Below are 24,901 nucleotides of genomic sequence, written 5' to 3'. Positions count from 1 at the left end.
TGAACGTTGTGCGAACACGGATTAGGGTTTCTGCTGATTAGCTGCGTGCATACCAACATCGCAGTGAACGGCAAGCTAAATTGATGTATTGGTTTCTGTGGATGCTGAGAAACACTGATGATTTCCCTTCTGTCTCATGTCGTGCACCATCGAGGCGCGTTACCTGCAACGCCACTGGCAAGCTCCTCCTCTCAGTCAAGGTTCAGAGACGCGTACGGCTCAAAGCTAAACTTTGCTATATAACTTTCAGTGATTTCGCCGGCTGGCGAAACTCCTCATTTTAATGTGTTCGCTTTTTCTAACCCTTGCGTGTGCCTAACATTCAAACTATAAAAACACTTAGACAAGATGCCAACATGTCCGGTAACGTGAGACAGCTATAATACTGACTTTTGAACATACTTCTGTGTGCAACCTAGGCCACTATAGTTTTGATGGAGCCATCTAGGATGCTCGGTTATTGCAAGCCGTTGTATGTTATTCATACAACGAACATGCACTGATCTAAAACTCTTGTTGAACAAACAAAAAAACACACACATTATTCTCCTAGAATACAACCCTTGCCCTTGGCTGTGTGCTGCGGCTATTTCTTTCGTCTTTTCATTTAGCGCGTAGCGCTGCCACGTGCTTACCAATTTCATGTTTGACTTTGTTTTCTACTGTCTTGAAACGTTCGAAAAATAGCCAAATGTTTGTTGGGCATTGTTAGGGGAGGCTATTGCACTGCCTTTTCTGCACTGCACTCAAATGTGTCTATTTTCCTAATCATTCGTGCTTCGGAAAATGATAGGGCCTGTAGATGGCACTGGCTACTTCGTGGACATTGTGCAGCAACTGCTGCAAATGTTACAAGAGAAAATTGTAGAAAATAACATGCAGTGACATCAGCTACGAAGTTCAAGAAATGCAAATGACCCTTGCAATATGCAAGCGAATCCACTCTTGAATGCCGCATTTCAAACAGAACACCCACGGTCACTGAATGACTGAAACACGGGAATGCGCGACAACAAGAATAGTTGTGCTACAATTGTTCAGGCTACGTCGCGCCTGAAATGGCGGGCATTATAATTACAACTTTCTTTCTACTCGGACCCCCGACCACCTGGTGACGCAGCGGAAGCGGAGACAATAACCCCCACGTATAACGCCATCCTCCAACACTACCGACTGGGACGCAGGGTGTACCCGCCACCTCATCCAAAACTGACGAAAGAGGAAAGTACCGCATTCCGAAGACTGCAGAGCAATACGTACACCCATGGGATCCTCATGCATCGCATCCACCCGACACTACACACCTACAACTGCCCGATCTGCGCCATGCCAGACACTCTGGCTCATTTGCTACTCGAGTGCCAGTGGCGCCCCGAAGATGCCGTTACCAAACATACAACGTCCGAAGACGTGAACCTCCTCGCCGAGACGTGGGAGGCCAAGATCTCCACCCCGGCCCTGGACGAACAACGACGTCTTGTCGCCAGAGCCCGGGATGCTATCGCGGCCAGAGGATTCCTGGAATGAGGGACCCTCCCACCTAGAGTGATCCACAGCTTAAACGCTCGGGAACACCGTCTCGAAAATTAAAGTTTATTTCATCATCATCATTTATACTCGGACAACAGCAGTATAATTTAGCAGTAGGGCCTTGTGACTAGCTTTCAATTAATAATTTCTGCACCTAATTTGCGAGAGAACTATTCAGAATATTCTAAATCGATAAGAAGAAAGCGTTCGTTGGCGGCAAAGGGAAGATGAGGGAAAACAAGCTCAGCAAGACTAGTTTGTTTAAGGCAGTGTGAAAGAGCTTTAAAGGTGAATAACTGCATAATACAAAAGTTTAACAAACCGCCTAGTAAGGCATATAACAGTTTCCGCGCTCCTGTGTGAATTTCAACTGTGTGCTCAGCGGAGGAGCCTCCATCGACGAGAAAAGAAGCTGGCGAATAGAGATGTCTGAAGAAAAGAACATTGGCCGGGTCATCCATCACAATCTGCCCTCGAGATTCTGTACAGACAAAGCCGTCTCCTTTCCGACGGCTCTACTTGGAAGCGTGTAGCTAGCGTGCCTCCGATTTAGCTACCGGATGCGCAGAGGTCATTGTTTTTTCGAGACCCTTCCTGTGAAGGATAAGTTTTGCGGTTCTTTTGTATGGCGTATATACATAAAAAAGCATGCGAAACATGCCTTTTTTTACACGCTTTCCAAGACCAAAAGCAAAGCAACAGTCTGCTCATATGTCATATGGGCCTGCTCATATGTCAGGCCCATATAAATATCAGCTACCTTTGAACTGGCGAAACAAAGGGATTGTATTTGGCAACTCGCGTTTTCCCGACTTAGGTGCACAGTTTCGAATACGTGTCTTCCATTAGTCATCGCTGTTTGCCGTAAAAATATTCATCATGGTGCAAGATTTCAGCTTTCGCTAAACTTTTGTTAAAGAAGATAAAGCTGAATCGTCGTTTTTCTTGAAGATTGATCTCGCTTTTCTTCATTGTTCTTCCTATTTGTTAAAATGAGTCATTTGGGCAGTCAATGCTCGTAATACAGCTCTAAACATCAATATAATCCTGAAACAACATGACAGGCACTTTTATTGATTGCAGGGCATTGCAAAAATGTTGATTTCCTTACGTGCACCGATAAATATACGGTTTTCTATAGTGTGAAAGTTTAACAAATGCTCGTATATTGTTTCTTCATGTGCATAATAACTTCAACAGTGAAATAAGTCGTATTGTCACGTAGTAGTGACGGTGAAGAAAACAGTCGAAAAACTGTGAATGACAAAACGGAGTTTTTATTGGCCGCACCTGTGCCGACAAACGAAAGCTACACTCAAAGCACAACGATAGCGGCGAACAGAGTCGGCGATCGTCGAAATCTGATCAGCGGCGAAACGCGTCGGCTTTTATACCTGAGTCATTGAAGGTTCCAGATTAATCCCTGATGCCTGCGGGTCTTCCAGAAAGTTCTAGACAATTCGCGTCGGTCATACAATCAGATAACATAAGCGTCGGTGAAAACAGGCAACGGAAAGAAGCATCGACAACGTTCTAGAAACTTCCCATACAGGCGCGTCCAGCGCCGAGAGATAACGTTTAACATTTGTTAGCCGGTGGAAAGTGGCCACCGGTGAAAGATAAACATGTATACGTGTCAGTATTATCAACTTCTTGTAAAAGTGTAAACCCAAGACTAGTGCGTGCGGCTCGTTTACCAATCGCATTGCTGTGGTCTTGGAACATTTAAACACATCTGTATTTTACGCTGGAAGGGTAGGTGAAGACACATCAATACAAATGAAACCTGTTTTTTTTATTATCAACGTCAAGGCGTAATATTGATATACAATAAAGGGGTACTGACCCCCTCCCTCCTTGGGCTTCCTGAAAATGCACAGTCCGCGGATTTTATAGGCTGCTGCAGTGTGAACATCGCAGCCAAAAATTTCAGTCGCGCGCGCTCCATGGAGCTCGTAAGTGGAGCGCAGTCACCTTTTTCTCGAACACTCACTTTTCAAGAAAAGCCTATTCATCATTCTTTTCGGGGCTGCCATGTTTGGTCATACATCATATTCCCCTACGGCACTGCTGTTGGCCAATATCTGGCATCAATAAAGAAGGGTGTTTTGATCAGTGCGCTTCTCCCTACCGATAGCGTTTATATTTACTGACGCAGTAAGCGAAAACACGCGTTTGTAAGTTTTACAAGAATTACTACTTCCGGAAGTACGACTATCGTACATAACCGACTGTCATTTGCTGACGCTCGGCCGAGCCTTCCCACTATTGGAGTGAAGCATTGGCCACACTGTTTATTTGTGTCGTAGCCGTCGGGTGTCGCTAATTTCGATTAGTCTTGAATCATAGATAGCTTTGAACCACGCGTACGCTTGTCAGTGCGCACTCACTCCTGGCCGCTTCTGGCTAGACGGCTTGGCAGACTTTCATTCGTATTGAGCTGTCACGTGAACTGCATAATTTGGATGGGGATACTATCCGTAGGTCAAGCTAGTGCAGGCAAATTTGGTCGTAACCATGTAAAACGCCCAGACTGTAGCACATGAGCACTAGGGGGCACTGCAGCCATGTCGTGCACATGGTTAGCTATTACAGTTGTATGTAGCTGCGTCTGCAGCGTATCGTAGATACGACGGCAGCCGCGCAGTGCTGCTACGATCCCGCTCGACGAGTTCGCGGAAGAAAACCGTGAAAATCCAAGCACGTTAGAAATCCTTTGAACGCGAGTCCGGAGTGCGGCATCTATCGTTTAGCCGATGTGCACGCTGCTTACGTACTCGTACCACCGAACATAGAGACGAAGTTTGTTCGGCCCTCGGAAATTATATGATTGCCGTGACGATAGGTGCGAAAGGCAATGTGCTACTCAGGTCACACGGTGCGAAAAAAGGTGCCGGTAGCTCTCTAGTAGACTGTAGCACAGTAAAGAGATGAGACACCATGAACTCAACCTTAAGCTCAGGGATAGGCTCTCAGTCTGGCGCGTCATAGGCGCCAATATCAGAACTAGTGGCGTCAATGTGAACATACAAAATCAAATTTGAACACCGCGCCACGGTGACGGTCAGTATAGGTGGAACGTTGTAGCCACGCCGCTCCGTCGTATAGCGTTCGCAGTGTAAGACCTTGAAGAAGAACGATCTCTGATTGCCAATAACTTGGTTTAGGCTGAATGCAATGAAGCACTTTTTTGTTGCACAGTATTTTTAAGTTATAGTGTATTTGACCTTCAAATGCGGTTTTCGACTCCGATAAAAAGTGGTTCAGGACCCCTTTAATTAATATTTATAGCAGATGGGTTTATTTGTTTCAACTCTGTTAGAGTAAACTCTAGCAATTTATTCGAAGGAGATGTACTGTTACTGTGGTTGGCCATTTTGGACGAGAAAATATAAACTATTGAGAAAATTAGCAATGCAGTCAGTGTTTCGCGTATTAAGTAACGTGTGGCATCAAATACGTCCTTGTTCCAGCAGCCTTCTGACAAGGGTTCTAGGGAGAACAGCACGGGAAGCGCAAGGCCGAGTCTATACTGGCCAAAAGGACCTTCCAAAAATTTTCTTTCAATTGTAAAGCTATGACATTCTACAAATAAATGTTCTATTAGGTCGGGCTCACTGCAATAGTGAAATAGTTACATTTGTGGGGAACTAGTTAAACCACACTGCTGTGAATAAGGATTAAGCAGTGGTATTCGAAAACGCAGCCTGGTCATCTGGCAACTTATACATAAAATTTCCTTGTGAAGCACGCTCTGCTTTTCCTTTGCTACCTTTCTTTATTATTTTATTAAGTGGTTGCTATTGCCCCGACGCGCGCGCGTCTCCAGAACGCATTAGGCAGGCGAGAAGTCCCAATTTTACCTGCCGAGGATGCGAGCTCCATCTGGATAGCATTTTGGCAAGTAATTTACCCGAGCGCACCGGGTTGGTATGGTACAAATGCTGGAAAAGGGGTTTGTGTTTGAGTTTCCTCGTAACAGAATTGTTTTCTCGTAGATTCAAATTACAATCCGACAATCTATAGGTTGTGGTGAAGTCGTACTTCACCATTTTTCTGACGGATTTCACTGTGAGAAATTCAATTTTTGTTCACCAAAACCCTGCACCACGGGGAGGGCCTGCGCGGTCGGGGTGGTTCGGGATGATTTTCTGATTGGCTAACACCTTGCGCCACGCGGAGGGCTTTCGCGGTAGGGGCAAAGAGTAACATATACAAGACTAAGAGAGGACACTTCCATGGGCCCCTGCGGCTGATTTGGGTTTGGAGCGCACTTAGCTGGTGTGTGGAATCTACACAGACCCAGAGATTGGGACCGCAGGAAAACTAATCTCGAAGGCTATCTTCTGGCGATTAGAAGAATTACACGGCCTCAAAGATCGCTTCTGTGCGAGTGCTCGTCCCGGAGGCTATATTTTGATTTTTTTAGCGTTGCTTGCATGCAACAAGTAGCTTCGTGTAAGCTGTACCGCCAGAGCAGCAAGCACACGATACCACTGTGTTTTTATGCAGACATTTTAAATAAACATAACGTGTCGGAAGAGAGGAAACATTTTAATTTCAAGTCATATCCTCAGTAAGCACATGCACACTTTTTTTTTCAACGTTGGATGAACGCAAGCACAGAAAGATCGGTGCACTGCAAAGTGCAAGACATGTCAATACAGCTGCCATATGTTGAGAATAAATTTCACAAAAGGAATAAACAGGCGATATTATGAAAATCCCACAACACAGTCAAACTACAGAAGACAGCATTAGCATTAAAGAGGAAAACAACGCTCGTCCTTTGAAGCCTAACCTTTCACATTAAGTCGCAGTTTCGGGCTACATAGGAAACAAGGAATGAAGGCAGTTGTCAGCCAACTGCAGTTGTCAGCCAACTACGCTCTCTCCCTGTCCTGCTGTTGTTACTGCACCACGCAACACAGCAGTAATTGCATAGTACTTGACTCCGGACGGCATGACCTGAAAAAAAAGTACTGGTTATGTCTTCTCTCCCGCCTTCTCACAAATTTTCACCTACGCACTTCACATCGTCCTTTCGCGAAAAGCGTCACGTGGCATTGCCGCAGTTAAAAAAAAGCAACCTTTGGTGCCATGCATGCGCTACTGAGGCAGCAGTGTTTATTCAGAATACGTCTTAGCCACAGCTTACAAACATTCTTCTCAATTCGCAAGTTCTCTCTAATTGCGCTCGTAAAAAAGGCTTCAAGCAATCTGCGAAGACCACGAATAACGATCCTAAGATTAACTGCATTCTTTCACACAATTGCACACACATGCATTGAATTCAGACTACGTGTACCGCAGTGTGCCGACTCACTAGGAAGCTTTAGTATAGCGGAAAACAGCAAACGCAAGGATTTGGCGTTAGCGTTGCGTGCTGCAAACTGCGCATGCGCAGAACGTAAACGTAGCCAGAACTCTTACGTAGGTACGCTATTTCCGGAATATAGCGTTCAACGTTAACTCACGCAAGGGCTTCCGTACGTTACTATAGGGCGAGATGGCGGCGCCTGTTGAAGCGCAAGCCGTCCACTTCGGATCTATCGAGTCATCGGCCTGTACTGTTCGGCTCATTCGTTCCCCACTAATGCTTGTGTTTGCCTTTAGATTTGCGTGATGATGCTTCGACAGCGGCGTACAGGTGACAAAGGGGCGTTGTTTTCCATATACGTTCTCGATTAGCGGCGGAGTATGATTAACGAGAGCGTTTGCTCATGTTTGCTGTATCCGCCTCGAGATGGCGCCCAAGTGTATTTGCGTTAGCCTTAGCGTTTTGCTCCGTTCCGCTATTCTAAAGCACCACCTTGTACCGCGCAGTGCAGTCTTTCTTTGCGTTAGCGTTGCGTCGCACGCTAACGCTAACGTAACCGTTTTCCGGTATACTAAAGCTCCCTATTTTCTCGCGGAAAGAAACGATTTTCTCGCAAACGTGCTGTGCAGCATTCCAAATTGCTGTTTCTTACTTAATGTGAAGCAATCCATGAACATCATGCGCGAAGTGAAGAACACAAAAAATCTCTCTGCGCCGAAGAGCACAATGCGACAAATGTCAACTTACGGCTGAAGTGACAAATACATAAGCAATTTGCAAAGTAATGAAGTCAAAAAAGAACGTAATGAAGGCGGTCTTACCAAGCAGCAGCCAAGCAGACAGACGTTCAGGCGGACGAACCCAGCGGAGTTCACGGAGACGTTATCACATATCTTTTATAGCGTCGCCTTGCCTGATCACACCATTGCTGATATTTTGTAGCGACGCGTTATGCTTTATTCTATATACTAGTCTTATCATCCACCATTCAAGGCCGACTGATCCCGTTGATAACGTCTACGTCTACAACCGCATAGACAAGTAGACGTATATTGCACAGGAAAAGTTACTGCAGTAGACAACTTGTACGTGCGTTCCCTTGGAGACAGGGAGTGTTGTATTGCCCTCTAGCGGGCGGCATGAAGCTGCGTAGCTCAGCCGCTTTTAGGCTGGAGTGGCCACTCTTGTAATCCGTGTGTTACACTATGGTCGGGGTGGTTGGCTATGTTTTTTCCGCCATCGACGCCGAAATCGACGCCGACACCGAATTTTCTCCGGCACGGGGGTCACAACGCTGTCGTGTTAATTATGTATCCACACAAGAGGGTTTCAACAGAGACCTATAAAAGACAGGAAGAAAATTCGAAAAGCCCATATCCTTGAGCATTATTTCTCCGTAAGGTCACCTCGCTGTCTAATCGGATCTGATGAGTAGAAGTCGTTCTACAGAATGCTTGCCAAGACTCATCTATGATTCAAGACAGCAAACAGTCAATCTGATTATCCAGCCCAATGGGTTAATCTGTTCATCAAACGGCAACAATAGCCTCTTGCGGCTTTTAAAAAACAGGAGTGTGCTTAGCAGCAGTATTTTTATGAGTGAGTGATTTGATTTGTAACCCTTTTATTCTAAAAAATGAACAGGTTGAAACTGCGCTAAGATTACATGTACGTACGTGAAAAGACTCCCTACGGGGCCTTGGCTGTTTGTATCTTCGTTGGCGGTTCCCATGGAGTTGGTGGCCTGGTCCGTCTTCGTTCTAGAAAATTAAGTGCTTGGCCCACCCAAGGAAATCTTCCTGGTTGCTCAGTAGCAAAGTCGCATTCATACACCCAATGTGCCTGGCTGAATTCTTCGAGGTCTTGTGTGCATAATGTGTTTGCACATTTCCTCGTTTCTTGGAGAAGCCCATATATTTTGCCTTGTAATGCCTTGTTGGCATGCTGTGCACGTCACTTGTCACCAAATAAGAGATATCACCAATGTGTTGTCTTGATTGTATATGTATTTGACTTATTACAAGGACTTGTGTTTCTCGTGGTAATTGTCTTGCCATTTCCAGGAAAGAGTCATTGCTATCTGATGCCCTGGCAGTCTTGCACTGCGAAGCGCAGCCCGACGGGTAGCTTAAGTATCGATGATGAAGGGCAGGGCTGAAGATATGTTTTGCCTCCGGCACAGATTGTCGTCTAAGGGCCACTCGTGCCTCCCTGTCTGTCCTGCCTCTCTCCCTGTGTGCTGTTACTCCGTCATTAGCTGGCACACACATAGGTCACAGCTTACTTGCTCATTGCCTTTATCTATTGTCCGGGGGCGTTGTTCGAAATAATAAAGTTATTCCTCTTCGGCTTCATATTTCAATGAGTTTCCTAGCTCAAATGAGAAGCAAATACGGGGAAATAGTTTCTGGTGTCTTTAACACGTGAGCGCGGCTTCAGAATGAAACCAAGGCCTATGGCAACATACTTTCATTGTCAGGCTAAGCTTACTAAGCGAGGAGGTCCACTCCAAAGTATTTTTACTTACACTCGATCGTGTCCTGCGTCAAACTAGTCGGCCAAACATGGAATATTTTCGAATTTCTTCTGTTACGACTGATTGACAATTGATTTATTCTACTGATAAAAAACGTTACAAGCTGTTCTGTCACGATTTGGGATGGTTATCCAAAAGCGATAAAATGGGCATACCTGCGTCGTTGGCCCCATGGAAACTAGCATGCACTCATGCGATCTTGCTCTGAAAAAAAAAACAAAAAAAAACTAATTGTTGCTACTCGACGTGGCACATCTGCTAATTGTATAAAATCGCTAGCTGGGGTGGAAATGAGAAAAGTATGCATGCGTCTATGGCCTATGAGTAGAACATTGGTATTTTGTGTTAGGAGACCCACGTTCACGACTCGAAATTGAACACGCCATTTTTTGTGGAATAGGCTAGAAACAATAGCTATAGGTGAAACCAACACCTGCACTGGAAGAGACACGGTCTGAAGCAATACATTTTTAGAATTAAAACAGTAGCTTGACTGAAAGTTCTAAAACTCTATTTGTGGACCAGGATATACTTTAGCTAAACATAAGTATACGACTTTAAATTTTCAAAAACACAAGACTGGTTAGAGAACATGGTTAACACAGCAATGGCCAGTAACCTTCTTTGGAGTGAATACGTCGGACAGATGCTATTTATACCGGGAACGAGATGCTGAAAGGTCGAGGCGAAAAGAATTGATGTAGCTTACAACAAAAACAAGAAAACAAATGAACAAATAAATAAGTGACTGGCGCAGGCAATGCATGTGTTTCAGGGCATTCTTGAAAGACGACTCTGTCCAGAACGAAGGGAACGCATAAAACGACCAAAAAATTATATCTGAGTTACTGGGACACATATAACAAATGACGCAAGTTGAAGGAGCAATGTGAGTGGGCCTACTTAAGATATGGACAAAGCGCTTTTAGGCATCACTCATCTGGTCAGTGTTACTAGAGCCGCTTGGTCACCGGTGCGTCGTAATGGAAGTGGTACAATGATGCTGTTTTACTTCCAAAAATGAAGCATGCCGGAAAATGAAGTATATGCCTTCACTCCCTGCTGTTCCCATCAAAACCGCAATAATACCTATTCATTTTAAGCAAACCATTAGGGAACTACATCCTCGAGCGGTAGGAGAAAATATAACGAGTATAACACAGCACCAAAATACCGAAAAAAATGAATTTTTTTGTAGGCTACAGCAACATGCGATAAACGCTATTGTATTTTAATCATCTGAATTTACATGATCGTATAAACGAAAATCCGGCGTAACCACAGGATTTGCAAAAACGATGTAACTCATAATGAACGCCTATTCACTTTTCTCCAGTTTGTTTGCTGTTGCAAAGTTCCTTTTGAAGATTTGAGTAAGCTCAGCACTCTTTCTTGCAAGTGGAAAATATTGAGTTTTTTAGTGTCGCTCTATACATCCAGGAAGTTATGACTCACACGCTTTTTTATGTCTAAGCTTCAATGCCGTAAATATATATTCACACGTCATGGCTAACTCTAGTATGACCCATGTCGTCTAGGTTGCAGACCCGAGGTAAAAAAAAGACGCTCTTTCGGACAAACATAGTAGCAGGATTGCAACGCCCTCCACGGCTAAAAGGCGTAGTTCAGAAGGAACTATGCGGAACACCTAAACACACTTTAGATCTATGAGCCGGCATGAACACGGCATGCATTCCATGAGCTTGTAAAACCGAGTGGCCAGCAATTAAATGTGGCCCCATGGTCATCGCTGCGAGCCCGCGCTGCTGCAGTCCTGCAACAAGGCGATCCTGCATTGCGTGTTCTGATTGAGTGGAGTTCATTTCGTTATTTATATATGTTGCTTTCGTTCCGAGCACGGCTCTGGAATGCTTGTATTATGCGTCGCGCCACGTCAGCCGCCAGGCCGAGCAGATCTTGAAAGACATCCGCGCAAGTACTCGCACCTCTGGAATGTATCTCGCACTGTTCAAATAGCCTGGGGTCCGAATATTTCTGCTCACAGCTCTTTACTATGTCTGTTCTATCTTCCTTTGAATCCCCGAGGACATTTATCTGTGGCGCCCACTTGGACGCTGGCGTTCCTGTGTGTCCGGATGTCAATGACGTTCATTGACAGGGTTGAAAATTGGCGATCGGGAAAGGCTTCCTGATCGAAGACGCGTCAAACGCTTACTGTACTTGTGCGGTTTGCACTCATTTATTATTTTTAATTTTACTCGGCAACAGTTTCTGAGTTCATGCTCTAAGCTTGAACGTGCATTTATAATTGACTAGGTGATTGTCTACTCTAAAAATTGTTTTAATCTCCCAGTTGTTTACTGAAACATCTTCGTACAGAGAGAACACTTCTATTTAACAGATATCACTGTTGCGAGATGTCATGTTGCGGGAAAGCTGGACAATATTTTTGCCAAATTTAAAAGAACAGCGAAGGACTTTCACATTTTCTCGAAGCAGAGTGAAACAATATAACTTTCACTCAGTCAACAAAGGTGAAGATCCAAAAATGGTGAGAATTAAATTCGTACTTTTATCAGAATAGCCGTTTGGTAAAGCGATGACCAAACAAACACAATAGGCGTGCCGTAGATTCATGAATTGGGTGATTTGTTGCATAGATACGTGGCAAAGAAAAATAATCGAAGACATGCTCAACAACAAGAATTGAACAGGAGGACGCTGCATTAAATACGTGAATCGTCCAAAACAACATTGCAATTATAACCTGTTCCTGGAGTAGTAAGACACGGTAACGAAATGGGCGTACCTACAGAAGGTATGGTATATTTAGGTTTAAGGCATGAATGAAAGACCATTTCCTCTCATAAACATAAATTTGCGTTGTATATCACCCACTAAAAACCAGGAGATTTCGGAAATTCATGTAACTCCAAACGTATATACCACTACAGCAGTCCCTGCTCAGGCTCCTCTTATGGCCCCTCACTTTGTGTAAAACTCCTGCAATCTTATTAAAAATGACCCAGCAGAATGCAACGATTAGAAAGATCACAACAACTCATAATACGAAAGTTCATCGAGTACCCTATATAAAGCTAAAATTTGTCTTGGCGAAGCTAAAGTCATGGCTTCGTTGAAAGCGGCGTTAAATAATCTATACTATATCTAAAGAAAGTTGCATAAACAGGACAATGTGCCCCAGAAAGCCTACTAAGGTTAACATTCCTTGAAAGAACAAGCGGCTCCCTTCCCACCACCCCCCATTCTTTCCCACAGACTCCATGTGGCCATCTTAATACCTTCAAACATTTCCTGGCGCACTGCTGCTGGGCCGCTCAGGTCATTCCTTATACTCACGTTTCTTTGTTGCTCCCGGCCGACCTAAAGCCCCTATATATAAAAAGTAGCGTCACGCTTTGAAGAATGCCGCCGCCTCCTCGCACACCCTGTCCGAGGCCGACTCCGCGTCGGTATTGGCCTAATGGCATCACGTGGACCGTCGCGCCGCCGGGCGCTGGCTGCGTTTGTTTACGATAACGCTCCATCGCCATTTTCGCCCGAGAAGCGTCTACCGACATGCGAGGAGCACAACGATAGCGTCGAACACCGTCGGCGATCGTCGAATCTGATCAGCGGCGAAAGATAAACAAGTGCACGTGTTTCAAGCGGTGTAGGCGGCGCAACGGTCGAAAAAGGAGCGCGAAAGAGAGGAGAAACGAGGAGGAGGGGAGGCGAAGGAGGAGAGTGTCGCTACTTTTTTATATAGGGGCTTTAGGCCGACCGGCTGACTAGACAATTCTTCTAAAACTTCAAACGCACGCCACCTACGACACCAACAGTTTCAGTCTAGTTCTCTGACGGCCGCCCATCCTGCCCTCCCCCCCCCCCCCCCCCCCCTTAAGGCCACTCGCGCGGCCCTTTAATAATGCGCGGCATTCTTTGGCTAGGTGCCCGGATTCATTTCCTGCTCCGTTCCGTTCGTCCTTCCGTTTAGAGCGCCAAGAACCAGTACCGCCACCTTCAAAAAAAAAAAAAAAAAAGGGGGGGGGGGGGCGCACGGCCTTCCGATGCAATATATGGTCTGCCAACATTGGAGTGATGGTTATAGTACATATTTTACCTAAACTTCGTGCTTCTGGCTTCAAACGGCTTCGCGGCCTTGTAAAGTCGTTATTTTAAGCTAAGTACTGTTACTAAATAATTAAATAGACACCATCTAGTTGTCCCAAGGCAGGATTCAAACGCACGACCTCTAGTACAGACGCCAGATGTGGAAACTACGACGCCACGGACGCATGGATCGACAAGTTCCATAGTAAACCCTCATGATTTTCTCGCGGGCAATCGAGCGCGTTGATACTGATGGCGCGTTTCGATTTGGCCTTACCAAGATGTAGTTAGACAGCATGCGAGAACTTGCGTGGCCAAGGAAGGTGCGGAAAACGCAAGCAAGAAGAGAATTGCGTCTCTAACAAGCGGGCGAAGCTTCTGAAGAGGACGCGTTAAAACGCAGGCGATCGTGTCGGCTGGCAAATTATGCGAGAGAAAGAGTACTACAGCAACATTTCTTTCATTTACCAAACACAACAATGGCAGTAAAAATGAGTTTAGTGGGGAGATCGTCACAGCGTGCGTGATATTGTTTCGAGCTGCTTATCTGTTAAAACACGCCAGTCTCAGTATAGGCTTCATAAGTACTGATTATAAATAATGCTACGTACTGTATAACACTCCCCCGATATCTTTTTGCCTTTCAACCCCACGCTCCACGAAAAGATGCCGAAAAACGCCAAATGACAGCTCTCACTTTCTTTTCAGTCCATTCGTTTACAGCCAGCCTCTGCCTACAACGACCGCACACGGCGTGACCATACTAAACCGTTAAAACTAACGATTCGAGGATTACAAGGCTGCTTTCGATAAAAATTTGGTGCATCTATGGACACGTAGGCCAGCCTTTCAGGGGCGCTTGGTCGTTCTTGTGTAAATTTTGCACCACCTTGTGTGACTCCATCTGTCGGCCCCCTTTTGATTTCGGATATATCATATATCACATAGCTCGAACGCCGTTACAACAATCATGATAAAAGCACTGATGAAAAAGAAGGCAATGACCGCAATTAGAGCACTGCACGGGCTCGGGCTTACCCGAAAGCCCGGGCCCGACCCGGCCCGTGGGCCGGGCCGGGCCGGGTAGAGGAGTTTTTTCACGGGCTCGGGCCGGGCTCGGGCACGGCGTGTGCTTTTTGACCCGGGCCCGGGCCGGGCTCGGGTTTCTTGACGCGGGCCCGGGCCAGGCTTGGGCTTTCTGCGAGTTATCCTCGGGCTTCTCAACTCTGAAAAACATGTATTTTTCGGTCTCGGGCCGGGTTCGGGCCGGTTTCAAGTCGGGCTCGGGCCAGGCTCGGGCTTAAGGTAAAGGGGTGGCGGGCCGGGCCGGGCGGGTAACGTAGAATATTTCCGGGCCCGGCTCGCCATAAATGTTTTGATCGGGCTCCGGCGGGCCGCCCAATGTAAAAACGGTCCTGGGCCGGGCCCGGGCCGCAAAGATCGGCCCGTGCAGTGCTCTAACCGGAATACAAGGCTGAATAATAGGCTGAATGGGAAGCTGTGGATGGTCACTGCACGGGAGCCTAATGCGCTAAGGTTCAAGCTCACACTTATATTATAAGATAAAACATGATCAGTGCGCTTTATTGCGACATCCAATTAATAGAATCAAAACTCTCAGAACGCTTCAAATGGTAAATTATTTCTAGCAGTGTTTTGGAGTAGTATTTAGATGTTGAAATTTCCACCTGGGTATTGGCAAGGGCTCGCCATATTTACGTTCATTTACTTGAGGAGACAAAGATTTTGTGCAGGAAGGACGGACTTTCTGCACACAAAGGATAGAGAGAGTGACTGGGTGAAGTAATAGGTGCTTTTGACAGGATCCTTTTCGGGAGGAGGCCTCAGAGCCTTCGAGGAGAGAAATCTCATCTTGCTGTGCGCACCACTTAGAGCAAGCGATTTCTATTTCGGCACTTTCTGAAGCATCCGAAGGTTGTAAACATTTCATTACTCATCATAAGCCCTAATTTCTGCGTATGTATTTAGACTTCTAAATAAAGCTACTTCTCAGCGTTTGGAAAAAGAAAACACCGTCACAGACGCATCATCTGAGGCTAGGTGGTAGCAGCTTGATAATGATAGCAGATAGCGTTACCCGGCTCACCATCAAAAACATATCTGTCCGTGAGCAGGTTCCACGGCTGCTTTGTTGAACTTTCGGTTCTCGTAAAAGAGAATCACAAACTAAGGAGCAATGTTTATTACTAGCAACGTGTTCCAGAGTTTTTTTTTTTTTCATCGTGCACATAGGAAATTGGCAATTATTGTTCGGATGCTATCCGTCAGTGTACCAGGCATGATTTTTATGGAACTTACTGTTGATCTCGCTTCCTAAAATATAGGCCACTCTAGTCGTGTTAGTCTGAACAGGTTGTAATAAACGGCATCTAGCAAAACAGGGGTGACAAGGCATCTGTTTAAAAACGAAACACCGCATTAACATTTTTTTCTATAAATTACAAGTTTTACACTTACCCGCTAAAACTTTTGCACTGTTGTGATCTCTTTCTTGTTTTCCCGCACAATGCCTTAGAGCAGTGCGTGGGGACGTCCGAAAGCACACGTGGCTGGTGCGCCTGAAAATTTTAAAACAAGACCATGTTCTTAGTACTAGCTTCATGTGCGCCAGTTCCTTAGACCACCTCTCGGGCGCTTCGTCTAATCGGCCAGCAGGGGAGGGCGGAATGATTAATTAACCCAGCTGCTGCAAGTGAGAGCAAAGGCCGGACCTCTGCTCCAGGAGTCTTACTTTCAGAAAAGTCCTGTCAGCGCATCTACGAACATGCGAGCGTCGCGTCACGTACGGTAGTATAAACTCTGGAAGCATGCCTTGGAAGCTATCACCTTGCTCTTGCGGAGGTCAGGGTGAATGTCTCTTCAACAATGGCGAAGCTAATGACACGGAAGCATTTGCGGCTAAGGATGGCCCTGCGAGTTCTGGCAGTCATCAATCAGCTGCGGGTTCCTGGGGGTACTATCCTTCTTGAATAACCCTTCGCTCAACTTCGCCGTTTTTAATACTTCGAAAATTGAGGGGGTGTTTTGCACTTGTAGTGCTCTGGTTAGTTCGCGGCTCCACTCAGAATAACTATGAGTACTACCTTATATTAAGCTTATATAGAAGGCCGTTATAGAAGGCCGTATACCTTGAACGTGGCACGCCCGTCTTAGTGACCCAGGAGTGCGGATTTTATCCAAGTTCTTTATTTGCAGTATTCGAGCTCATAGCGCTGAATGACACGCAAAAGAAAGACAGATATCCCGTAGTCTTTCTTGCTCGTGTCAACTCAGTGCTATGACCTCAGTTACGCCTTAGGGATGTCGATATTCACCATTCAGCGGGAGCAATTTGTTTCCTTTTTTTTGCGCGGTACCTTTATACGGCCAACACGATATAATATTTCCGCGTTGTTTGCATTTTTCTGCTAGGAAGGAAGTGAGTTATATCATATGTAGATTACTAATTCATATATACCTGCATAAGGCTATTTAAAACATTCATTGAACATTAGCATTAGTCGTGTTTACTCTCGCCTTCTTGTGTAATATAAAAAAATATAGGGCACTGAATCACACTACAGTACCCTTTATGCGATGCACGCTGACTACCAACAGTTCCAAAATGTTAAAAACACACATTTCCAAACTATGAGCGGAATTTTAGAAAACCAATGTACACAAAATAAAAGACCAGTCGTCATGAGAATGCACAAAGCCCTCTGCAAAGTCAACTACGGCGTCGAAAATTTTTCCAGCTTCACCAGCGTTTTTATCACAAAGTCACAAAGTAAAACTACCGTGTTTCTTTGCATACATAATGCAGTTAATCTGGTACATTATCTCATAAATGAAGAGAGGCACGTGATCTAAGGCAACACAATAATAGTGTTATCGGGCACCTTGTCTATACAAGGACAAGAATAATGTCACTGCACCAAGATGTAGGGTAACTCTGTCTCATTTTGTCTTTTCTAGCTGTTCTTTCATAAACTTGTGCCAGCTATAGAGTTTCCATCGAATTACGTGCCATTTTGCAATATTGCGGAGTACATTTCATACCATGAACTGCAGAACTCTCCGAGTTCTGCAGTTCATGGTTCATCTGCATGTTAAGAGATGACAACAGTTAGAAACATTTTTATGGAGGAATATCAGAGGGCCAACTTGCTCTTGCGCAACAAAATTTACATTTGTCCCTATTTGTGCACCAAACTGATACAAAACAGCGGCTCGAGATATATGCAGCTTAACATAAACTTGCGAGTGGAATCTTTAGGCAGCCTGCACATTGTTTAGGGCACGGATTTACAAACGCCAATAGACGCTTTGAATTAAAGAGGAATTCGCGCAGCTTGTAAGACATTGACGTAATCAAAATTCTTCATGATTTGTCCTTATACGCTATCCCACACCAACCATAGTGCAGGTCTTGGTTATGAAAACCGTACACAGTTAAACGTGCGCAAAATTAGCAGCTTCCTTGATAAGGATGTTTGAGGTACCGTGCTAGCAGGACATGGAAACGTTTCCGTCGAAAGACGTGGCTAAAGAAACCTACATTTCAGCGGATAAAGGAAACATGTTTTCGGCCAACCAACGAGGAGAATAGGCGCTCACTTTGGACTAAAGTTTTCCTAATTACAAGTTGAGGAAGCACAAAAATGCTATTTTCATACCATCGCAATTGCGCTTACATGTTATCATATAAATAGACATAGAAATGACAGCCGAGCACAAATTCTGAAAGCCTACATTTTTTACAGAATTATGACGTATTGCTTCTCGTTTATTCACGCATGCTACGATACAAACTTTGAGCACTTTGTAAAGCCTGAATACCACTCCGTGTATTTTTGGTGTCAGGCCAGCGTGCCATCTGCGATTAACAATACGACGTCAAGGTTATCCTGTCATGTTTGCAGTGAGGCATGCCGACCAGATGTCATCGGTTTACCGTACATCAACTTTGGATCAACAAACAGCCTTGATTGATGCCTAAATAGAAGATGCAGGCTGACTCGATGCCATCTCATCCACCTAATGCACTGCCTATAATTACGGTTTAATCAATGTACCACGAGGGTGAAAACACGTTTGTACCAATGCTGGCGTGTAGAGCTGCCCAAAGGCTGCTTTCTGGAATCACGTTCAGATTACTGTGCTTTCACAAAAAAAAGTTGCAACTGCCAGACACCGTGCAGTGTTTAAGCAAGGAATAGGCAGCTTGGACTGTCAGACACGATGTAGTGTTCAAGCAGGGAAGAGGCAGTGTGCGGTATCAGCGGACACTGGACATGAAAGAATCCATTAAAGTTATTGTTCAATGAATCTGCTTTCGCATAGATTTACATAAGTTCATTCAGTATTCAGCAAACACAGTACACACAGAATTTTGGTATATAACTTACCGAGACAATGATACATAGCCTAACTAACAAGCATAGATAATTTTAACACGTTTACGTTAATAATTTGCCAATTTCTCACAATAACAGAAGAAGAAAACTACCGTCCTAGAAATGTGAAAATGGCATATTGACCCGTGCTTTGCAAATAGGTATCTCCAGCACAGAATGCTCAATTTAGATGCCGGCTTATTAGACTTTAGGCTCAGCAGGGGCTCTGCTCGTGCAAACTGCCGTGAGAACCATAAAACGCTCATATCGCTGCGCAGTTTTATAAACTTTGTTATTACTTCTGCCAGCACTCGTATACCAGAGACCATTTGTACAATGATTCACCCATTTAGACAATCTTTGAAGGTTAAAAAAAGTTGATTCCCCAGCATTTAGCATATGCGACTTGGTGCTCAAGGGCAACAGTGTTGATGAAACACGAAAGTGCTCACTGCGGCACGCGGATGCGGTGAGGAGGGTGCACGAGTGCTGCGAAAATGTTACGCACTATAACGCGACGTCATCTTTTCTGCATGAATTAAAAAAGTAATTATGGGGTTTTACGGGTCAAAACCACGATCTCATTATGGGACACAGCGGAACAATTTCGACCACCTGGGGATTTCAAAGTGCTTCTGCATGAATGCTGCGACGCTATAACAAAGGTGGTTTATAAAACTACCAGTATAGTCGGTAGACCAAAAACAGAGACAAGAAAGCATAAATCACAAGAACCCAGCATCGTCCTCGTTCAATGCGTGCTTCCAGTCTGCTAACCATAATTATACGCCCTAACGAGTGCAGCTTCTGGGCTATCCGTGCTTGAATCCCGTTTTTTAGGCTTCACATTCCGATTAACTATCACCACGAAAATATACCACCGAACAGACGTTCAGCTAGTTTTGGAGCGCTGTACATTGCTTGTGCATGTCGTTCTTTCAAAAAATGGGTGATGCGGTAGACGACGAACGACGCTATCAACTTTGAGGCGCTTGGCTCCTAGTTCTACGGACTTCAATGGCCATCTCCGAGACTACGTGGCGAGCGCTCAGCTTCCCGCAAATCGCGATCACCGAAACGACGCGGAGCTGTCCTGGAGAGCAGCAGTTCCAGGCCGCGTTCCTGTTCCGGTTCCAGGCTGAGGACCTCATCGCGACGACGGACGCCATACCATGGCAGGACCTCGAGCCGCGGACGTTCCGCAAGTGGCAGGAGGCGAAGCAAGGGAGCAGCGCAGGTCACGCAGCAGGTGCGCTGGGCACAGGCTGTTTCTCCCAAGGCTCGTCCCCCCCCCCCCCGCCCCCTGTTGACACAGAGCTGGCACAGGCACACGCCCACATTAGGCGTCTCACTGAAGAGAACGCAACACTCAAAACAGCAATCACTAACGTACACGGAGAGTTCGTAGCACTTAAAGATGAATTGTTAGGAAGAAATAGTACTACCCCTACACAGAGCACTTCAACCCCACCCCCGGAGAAGCGGAAACGGGAAGAGCAACCAGCGCACACAGCCACTTCAAATCCGACACCGCAACGAGCAAGCGTGCAGCCCACTACACCACAGGGAGTCATCACAGAAGGTAGAGGAGATAGTAGCAAAGGCCATTCAGAGCCTTCAGACATCCCTACAAGCTACTATGCAACAACTCACCGCTATACAACAGTCAGCTGCACAACAACAATTCGCAACTCAACAACAACACTCTAACACTCAGATGGCGGAACGCATCATGAGACTAGAGTAACGCATACTAGCACTGGAAGCTCGTCAAAGCCGGCGCCTCAAAAAAGCAGCTCATCAGGCCCTACCAGATTTGCCAGATTCTCTAGGCTCACCAGAAACCCACCTGGTGCACGCATCACCACCCCTTAATAAACAAGATGGCTCCTCCTCAACATATATGCAGTAAGCGCGGGGGCTCCCCAGGCGAAACCACGGTGTGGCAGTGGGATTGCCGGGGCTACAAGAACAAGCATGGATCGCTGATGCAATACATCGCTACATCGACAAGACCACCTGAAATCATCGCACTGCAAGAGACGAACACACACGTCCGCCTACCCGGATACGTCACGTATGGCACCGATACGGGTGACAGCCTTCACACTCTGGTCAGTAAGAAGCTAGTGGCCGTTCAACAACATCTCGAACAATCCGAGCCGCTTGCCATTCTGCTCGAAATTATCCCGCAGGCAACAAAGAAGAAGGGTCCCATGTTCGTTCTAAACGCCTACTGTCGGCCAAAAAACACGCCATCGGTCCTCAAACAGGTTTTGGAGCAAGACACGCACGCAGCAAGCAACCATCCGCTTCTAATAGCGGGCGATTTCAATGCAGCCCATCCCTCTGGAGTTATACGTACACCAACCCCAGGGGAAACCTGCTTCACAAAGTGATTGAGGACATGGATCTCACACTCGTCAACGATCCAAGGAGTAGCACGAGGCTCGGCACAAGTGATACAAGAGACACGAACCCCGACTTAACCCTCACCAGAAATATCCCCCAAGCTTGCTGGACTAATCTGGCGGAGTACCTAGGCAGCGACCACGCGCTGCTAGCCACCACTCTCCATGGGCCGTATTCTGAAACGTTCGCCTAGGCGAAATTTCGCCTAGGCGAAATCAGCATACGCGCTGATTGGCTGGTTGAGCAAATTGAATGACGTCGGGCTCAACCACCCAATCAGCTCATCCAATTTTGCTAAAACAGCCAATCGGCGCACGCCTGAAAGCGAAAAAAGAAATTTCGCCTAGGCGAACGTTTCAGAATACGGCCCCATGGCGTCGAATACAAAGCCAGTATAGGCACTGCTCGCCTCACGGATTGGACCAAGCTTCTGGAGATAAGAGAAGAAAAACCTACAAACGTGCAGAGCCAACAGCTTCACTCAATTAAGGACTGGATCACTCAGCTTAACCAGGATGTGAAGGCGCATACTAAAATACTTGAAATGTCCACCACTACTCCGAGCATCTACACTCTCTTGCTCCACATGTGGGAAGCCCGGCGTAGCCTGCTGAAGCGTTGGAAAAGGCAATGATTAAATCGTAAGCTCAAGAGGTGAATTGCACTACTCACACAAGAGGCTGAGGAATACGCTAACACACTATGCCGCGAAAATTGGCTATCCTTCTGCGACAGCTTTAGAGGAAGACTGAGTACTTCCAAGACGTGGAAGTTATTGAGGTATTTAGTCAACCCGGACAGCTGCAAAACGGAATCCCAGCACAATATGGCCCGAGTAATTGACCAATTTCCAGGAAACAAGGCGGACCTCCTTTTGACTCTGAAAGCCCAGTACTTCCCCACACAGCCATCGGAGCCTCTGCCACCCTACACCGGCACCCCAAATGATCTCCTAGATGAGGACATTCATCTACATGAAGTAACAGCGCCGATGTTGGGCTTGAGACGCCACACAGCCCCGGGAATGAACCAAATCACCAATAAGGCACTTGTCAATCCTGACAACCCCTCGCTACTAGAGCTTACCGCTCACCTTAACGAAATATAGAGGGAAGGAAATATTCCCGAGGACTGGAAAATGGCCGAGGTTCGTCTGATACCGAAGCCAGGCAAGCCACCAGCCATTGAGAACCTACCACCGGTCTCCCTCACTTCGTGCGTAAAGCTCCTACAGCAAATCGTTTTCAACCGGCTACAATATTCCTGGAGGACTCGGGGAAACTTCGAACAACGATCATAGGATTCCGTCCACACCTCTCAACTCAAGACATCCTACTTCAGCTGAAAGAGGACGCGATTGTACCAGCGACACGCAACTCCCCCACGGCTATCCTCGCCTTAGATCTTAAAGGGGCGTTTGATAATGTCAAGCATACCGCAATCTTACAGAGGCTAAACACGCTTGGCTGTGGGGCCACTACGTATTCCTATATCAGAGATGTCCTCTCAGATACAGAAGCCATCCTAAACATCGGGGACCAAGCCACAGACCCCTTTCTACTGGTCGGGAGCGGCACACCACAGGGCGCAGTATTATCCCCTCTCCTTTTCAATATCGCCCTAATAGGCCTCCCGCCACTCCTCGATAACATCCTGGGGATCCGGAATGACCTATATGCCGACGACATTGCCATCTGGTTGTCCACAGGGTCCATCGGGGCAATGGAGAGCCGCTTGCAGGAAGCAGCAGACGTGGTGATCGACTATGCGAAGTCATGCGGCCTCAGCTGCGCCCCCCAAAAGTCGGAGCTACTCCTGGTCTCACCGCGAAAGAAGCATGCATCCGACTCGCCCATTATCGACATACAACTGGAGGGACACACCATCGTTCCGTCTCAGAGCGTAAAGATATTGGGAATAGTTGTCCAGTCGGATCGCACCAACACAATATTAATTAACAAGCTTAAGAATACAACAGCCCAAGTTACCCACATAATCCGGCGAATAACAACCAAGACATGAGGCATGGGGGAGGCGGACACGCTTCGGCTTGTCCAAGCCTTCGTCGTGTTTTGATTAACTTACCCTACTCCAGACGCACAACTGAACGCGACGGAATTCACAAAAATTAACACAATGATCAGAAAGGCCTATAAGCAGGCGATGGGCCGCCGATCAGTGCATCCACAGAACGCCTACTACGACTAGGCGTGCACAACACGTCCGAGGAGCTGATCGAGGCACATTTATCCAGACAGCGAACAAGGTGGGCGGTTACGGAAGCGGAGAGCTTCATCCTCTTACGCCTGGGGCTATCTGCTCCTCTCAGCCATCCGCCACCTCAGACTGTTAGCTTACCCCATGCCATCCGGAGCAACATCACCGTACCTCCTCTACCTCGCAACGTGCACCCAGTGCACCACGCACAGCGAAGGGAGGACCGGGCTCGAGCCATACACAAGCGATACGGGAGTTTACCCTCTACAGCCTACACGGATGCGGTATCTTACCCCAGACGCGCAGCCACAACAGCCACCGCAATCGGCAACAAAGAACATCGGAGCAGCATTTCGCTCACCCGATACAATCCCTTCCAAACCAAGGAAGCGGCCATAGCCCTCGCGCTCTCTCAAACACAGGTTGAAGTCGTAGTGACCGGCTCCCAACAGGCGTGCTGCAAATTCGCTAGCGGCAGAATTCATTTCACTACGCTCAAGATCAGCAATCAAAAGCCGCCAACCAGATCAGTCATGATCATCTGGGCGCCAGCTCATCACGGCATTCCTGGTAACGAGGTCGCCAACCACGTGGCTCGAGATTTGACCCACCGAGCCGACGCCGAGGAATCTGAACCCGAGCGCATGCACCCTCTAGTCTCATACCAAAACTTCACACAACACTACAAGCTAACCCGCAGAACGTATGCACCCCCACACAACTCACTCTACCTAGAGAGCAGGAGCGATTCCTCCGAGCTCTACAGGTTAATAGATTCCCCCACCCAACCAGAAACCACCTCATAGCCCCTGCACAATTCTCTCCGCAATGCCGCTTCTGCGTAGAGCCCGGATCCCTCAGGCACATAGTAGGGGGTTGCAGAGAGGCACCACTCAATCCTCCGCACCCTTACCACACCAACGAGCTTTGGGAGAGAGCCTTGGCCAGCTCCGACCTCGAAAATAAGCAACGGCTGATTGCGAGGGCCCAGGACGCGGCCCGAGCTCAAGGCATTCTGGAATGAGGACGCCTCTCCAAAGCTGCATTTACATATTAAAGATGTTTATTCTCTCTCTCAACGGCCGTCCACTGTTTTGTCGCTCATTGTTCCTGACGAAGAGGCAAGGTTGCATGCAATATCGTCGAAACCACAGGGAAGGACGGAGCAAGCTCGCTTTAAAGCTTCTCAGTTATGACTCCGAAGGCGATGACGCATGTCTCGTCGCTTGCGACACTGTCTACTATCGTGCTCGCACAATCTCTAACAGCAGCAGGATACGCTAGAAATAGCACGTATCCATTGAGAAACATTTTTTCGTGCGGTTTGCGCGAATAAGAGCCTCTGGGATTACGTGGTCTATCGAAATGCGCCAAAGTCAACGCCCTTGGCCTGCAGCATCAAAAGTGCTATTC

This window comes from Dermacentor silvarum, chromosome 2 (genome assembly GCF_013339745.2).
Source record: "Dermacentor silvarum isolate Dsil-2018 chromosome 2, BIME_Dsil_1.4, whole genome shotgun sequence".
Classification (NCBI taxonomy): Eukaryota; Metazoa; Arthropoda; class Arachnida; order Ixodida; family Ixodidae; genus Dermacentor; species Dermacentor silvarum.
This window is presented reverse-complemented; position numbering follows the sequence as displayed.